The sequence below is a fragment of the Ursus americanus genome, chromosome 27, assembly GCF_024610735.1.
Source record: "Ursus americanus isolate L20-20 chromosome 27, mUrsAme1.1.p, whole genome shotgun sequence".
Classification (NCBI taxonomy): Eukaryota; Metazoa; Chordata; class Mammalia; order Carnivora; family Ursidae; genus Ursus; species Ursus americanus.
Genome location: NC_142153.1, coordinates 13,486,798 through 13,492,308, shown reverse-complemented (window position 1 = coordinate 13,492,308; position 5,511 = coordinate 13,486,798). Strand labels below are relative to the sequence as shown.

At 37.4% G+C, this 5,511-nt stretch overlaps 1 non-coding gene and 1 pseudogene across 1 annotated transcript; both read left to right on the top strand.

Annotated features, from left to right (window-relative positions):
- Window positions 1-1,151: 1,151 nt before the first annotated feature.
- On the top strand, window positions 1,152-1,257 carry LOC123780447 (U6 spliceosomal RNA). The gene has a single exon (XR_006776413.2). It is a non-coding gene; the product is annotated as a U6 spliceosomal RNA (small nuclear RNA).
- A 1,759-nt stretch (window positions 1,258-3,016) lies between these two features.
- LOC123780406 (elongation factor 1-alpha 1 pseudogene) lies at window positions 3,017-4,595 on the top strand (annotated as a pseudogene).
- Window positions 4,596-5,511: the final 916 nt, after the last annotated feature.

Here is a 5,511-nt window from a genome sequence, read left to right as displayed (position 1 = left end):
AAGAGATCTCCCACACCTCACAGCTATTACACATAAAACTTGCCTTGTCTGAGCTCCCAGGAATTTAAACTAGAATAAATGCTAAGTGATCAGTCTACATGTGAATGTATGTATTTAGTATTTATAAACATAATCTATACACATTTTTAAAAATACAAGTATAAAATAGTTGCACAAATGCTTTGATTTCCTCAGAAGAACAGCTATACATATGCAAGGAAATGATAATGTTAGAGAAGAAGCCAAGTACATACAGTTTTTCTACCTCGATGTGTATTCCTACCTCTGCTGAAGGCAAAGATAGTTAACTGGTAATTGCCGCAGGAAAATGAGACAGAGAGCATTTTCTCTTTTCAGATAATGCTGAGCATCTTTCCAGAGAAGGATAAGACTTGACAAGAGGGAAAAGCATGGAAAAGATTGTTTTTAAGTGATCCAAACACCAACTGTCAGCCTCAAAGGAAAATAATATGCAAGACAGAAATCAAAATGAATGATGACTTAATCAGGACATTATTAGAAAGGGCACTGAGAATTTTAACTATACCACTTAAAAGTTGTTCTACTTTCCAAAATCAAGGCATAATCTATGGCCAAAGATGAATCTAGCAAGAATTCAGATCAACTTTATGTTTCTGAGATTTAAAAAAAATTTTTTGCTATGTTAGCCATAAGTAATTAACATAAATATAGTTTGACTCCGGTGACATACTCCACCTTATCCATTGCCTGGTGAGCTTATTTGGCCTGACAGTACCCACTCTACCTCTTCCAAGACCAACATCTTCCAAAGCATCTTCTGAAAGTCCCATTAAAGATTCAAGATACATCTCAGAAAAAAAAGAAAGAAAGAAAGAAAGGAAAGAAAGAAAGAAAGAAAGAAAGAAAGAAAGAAAGAAAGAAAGAAAGAAAGAAAGAAAGAAAGAAAGAAAAAGATTGCATGTGAAGTTTAATTCAAGAAATATAGAGCGAAATGAAGCTACGTGTACGTCTTCTTCCAAGATCTTAGCAAAATGAGCTGCATTTTCCATGTCCATCTGAGCAAAGAACACCTCTTTGCATCAAGAGAGAGATTCTAGTGTTCCTTGAAACATAACCTGGGAACAAAACCCTGAGTACACTAATCAAGCTGCAGGATCAAACCACAATTCATGCCTACTCAGCAGCACGTATATTAAAATTGAACAATACAGGGAAGATTAGCATGGCGCCTGCACAAGAATGACGTGCAAACCACAATTCATGGAATCCCTGTGTGAAACCAAAAATTACTTCCCCTTTCATGTTGCAAAAATGTTCCACAGGATATGAATCTGATATCATTTGCCACTTAAGGTGCACAGCTTTGTGCTCTTATAACTTTCAGAAGCACAGAATGTTTTCCTTCATTCTCCTGATCTGCCTGAACACGTGTATTCTACAATGTGATTCTCTAATCTAGTTTTGTAGCCCAGACTAAGCACCAGGGAATTTACCCTCAATATTCTCACCCTTGTTTTTTTGTCTTTTATATTATGTATCTTTTGTTAGTTATAAATAACAAATTTATGCTCATTGTAGAAATTTAACCAAGACATAAGAAAATTAAAATCATATGATTTGATTTGTATAAAAGTATCTTAAAGTTTATATTGAGTAATAAATACTTAAGAATAAACAAGAACATCATGAAGCAAAATAACAGGAGTAAAGGTAGTATAGGAATTTGCCTTACCAGATATCAAAATATACTAAAAATTCACTAATCTGATCAGTGTGATAGTGTATAGGAATGGACAAATAGATTATCAGAACCAAACAGAAAATCCAAAAGTAGATCCAAGAAAATATAATCATTTAACATGTGACAAAGGGGTATTTGAATTCAGTGGGGAAAGATGATGCATTTTTAAAGGTTACATGGACAATAGTTATACATTAAAAAGAAAACAAAATTATATCCCTTCCTCACACCATATACAAAAATAAATTACAAATGGATTATACACTTAAATTTATTTTTTTAATGAGATAATAAAACTCTTAGCAGAAAATTTAGGAGAGCACATGTTAAAAATTTAAAGAAGAGAAGACATTCTAAATCAAACAAGAAACCTAAGCCTACAAATAAATCAATTTAAAATATGTAAATATGTAAACTTTTGTTTGCCAAAATACATAATAAAAAAAATAAATGGCTTTGAAAAAAATAATGCAGATGACAAACTAAGTGCTTGTATTTGAAATACACAAGGATTGTTTTAAAATACAAGAAAAATGCAAATAACCCTATAGAAAAGTTGGCAAAATTAGGAAAAGGCAATTCATGGCATAGAAAATGTTAATGACAAAATTAATATTAATTAGGTAAATTCGCCTTAACATAACCACAAAATATAACTTTATACCACTAAGATTAGCAAATATTTTTTAAAACAATATTTATTGCTAGAGGAGGTAGAAGATGAAAACATAAATTGTTACCATCTTGGTAGAATGTAGAAAGAAATCTGGCAAGATTAATTAAAAGTGAATGTACCAGGGCACCTGGATGGCTCAGTCAGTTGGGCATCTGCCTTCAGCTCAGGTCATGATCCCAGGGTCCTGCGATCAGGCCCCGCATTGGGCTTGGTCCTCAGCAGGGAGCCTCCTTCTCCCCCTCCTGCTTCCCTTGCTTGTGCTCTCTCTTTGTCAAATAAATAAATAAAATCTTTTAAAAAAAATTTTAGAACGAAAAAAGAAGAAATAAAAATAAAAATACCCTCCCCCCAAAAAAGTAAACATACTCACACCATTTGACACTGAATTCCTGCTTTTGGTCATACTTCCCATTGAAAAAAATCCTCAGTTAATATGAATGTATACAGATAATTAATATGAAATTATTGGTAGTGGCAAAAGATACAAATGAGCTTTTCCTTCACTGGGAACTAGAAAGATGGAAAAAGAAGAGTATTAACAGTACACTCAGCTCTTTTTTCCACAACGGGTTTGTCACCAGAACACAGTGTCATAAAAACCACCACTAAACCTAAACCTAAACCAAAATGGGAAAGGAAAAGACTCACATCAACATCGTCCTCACTGGACATGTAGATTCGGGCAAGTCTACCACTACTGGTCATCTGATTTACAAATGTGGTGGGATCGACAAAAGAACTATTGAAAAATTTGAGAAGGAGGGAGATGGGAAAGGGCTGAGATGGGAAAGAGCTCCTTCAAGTGTGCCTGGATCTTGGATAAACTGAAAGCTGAACATGAACTTAGTATCACCATTGATATCTCTCTGTGGAAATTTCAGACCAGCAAGTATTATGTGACCATCATTGATGCCCCAGGACACAGAGACTTTATCAAAAACATGATTCTAGGCACATCTCAGGCTGACTGTGCTGTCCTGATTGTTGCTGCTGGTGTTGGTGAATTTGAAGCAGGTGTCTCCAAGAATGGGCAGACCCATGAGCATGCCCTCTGGCTTCCACGCTGGGTGTGAAACAACTAATTGTTGGTGCTCGCAAAATGGATTCCACTGAGTTGTCCTACAGCCAGAAGAGATACGAGAAAAACATTAAGGAAGTCATCACCTACAATAAGAGAATTGGCTACAACCCTGACACAGTAGCATTTGTGCCAGTTTCTGGTTGGATTGGTGACAATATGCTGGAGCCAAGTGCTAATATGCCTTGGTTCAAGGGATGAAAAGTCACCTGTAAAAATGGGAGTGCCAGTTGAACCACACTGACTGAAACTCTGGATTGCATTCTGCCACCAACTCGTCCACCTGACAAGCCTTTGCATCTGCCTCTCTAGGGCGTCTACAAAATTGGTGGTATCGGTATTGTCCCTGTGGGCTAAGTGGAAACTGGTGTCCTAAACCTGGCATGGTGGTCAACTTTGCTCCAGTCACTGTTACAACTGAAGTAAAGTCTGTTGAAATGCACCATGAAGCTTTGAGTGAGGCTCTTCCTGGGGACAATGTGGGCTTCAATGTCAAGAACATATCTGTCAAAGATGTTTGTTGTGACAATGTGGCTGGTGAGAGCAAAAATGACCCACCAATTGAAACAGCTGGCCTTAGGGCTCAGGTGATTATCCTGAACATCGAAGCCAAATCAGTGCTGGATATGCACCTGTGCTGGATTGTCACAGCTCACACTGCTTGCAAGTTTGCTGAGCTGAAGGGGAAGATAGATCGTCGTTCTGGAAAAAAGCTGGAAGATGGTCCCAAATTCTTGAAATCTGGTGATGCTAGCATTGTTATATGGCTCCTGGCAAGCTTTTGTGTGTTCAGAGCTTCTCTGGCCCGTTTTGCTGTTGATGACATGAGACAGACGGTTGCTGTGGGTGTCATCAAAGCAGTGGACAAGAAGGCAGCAAGGCAGCTGGAGTTGGCAAGGTCACCAAGTCTGCCCAGAAAGCTCAGAAGGCTAAATGAGTATTATCCCCAATACCTGCCACCCCAGTCTTAATCAGTGGTGGAAGAACGGTCTCAGAAGTGTTTGTGTCAATTGGCCATTTGAGTTTAATAGTCAAAGCCTGGTTAATGGTAACAATGCATCGTAAAACCTTCAGAAGGAAAGGAGAATGTTTTGTGGACCATTTGGTTTTTGTGTGTGTATGGCAGTTTAAAGATATTAGTTTTTAAAGTTAGTATTTTTTAATGGAAACAACTTGACCAAAAATCTGTCATAGAATTCTGAGACCCATTAAAACAAAAGTTTAATGAGAAAAAAAAAGAGTACACTTATCTTGATGAGCACTGAGTAACAGAATTGTTGAATCATTGTTATTATACACCTAAAACTAATATAACGTTGTATGTTAATTATGCTTAAATAAAATTTTTTTAAATTATTTTTAAAGAAAAGCTTAGATCCCATGAACAATGAGAAAAACCAGGATCAACTAAAAATTATACCTTTTCTTAACCCCATTAGAGAAGTTGGAGTAACCAGAGATGGACAGGCCCCTCCCAGGAGAGACAAAATAGACTGACTAGCTTGTGACAGGGCACAGGCAGAGGAGCTGGCTATTGAAGCTACTCCCATGGATTCATTTGAAGGCTCTTTTTCACAGAACCTCATCAGATGCTCATAAGAAATACTGGTGACTGGACAGGGGAAAGAGCAACCCCCCACACACACACCTGCTTTGTAGTGCAGATATGCAGGTGGGAATTAGGAGCCACAATGGAAAGGGCGCAGAGCCTCACCACCCCTAATCCCCTCCCACAGACATTTTTCTCATTTCAAACCAAAGCCTTAAGCTTCTAAAAAAGGTCTTAAAATGCTGTTACCTGCAAGGTACACATCAAGACCCATGGTAGCTGGTAAAAGGATAGAGGGAAAAACAAAACAATCCCACTACTGATGGAAAAGTAAAAAGTAGTAGTAGTAGTAATAATCATAAGTCCTAGACCCTTTATTAATGCCATTAAAGGTTACTTACTACTGGAGAGTAAATCAGGAAATCTCTTCTATACAAGATTTTCCACAGATACAAAGAAGGCTTTGGTTGCCATGGAGAGGAGAC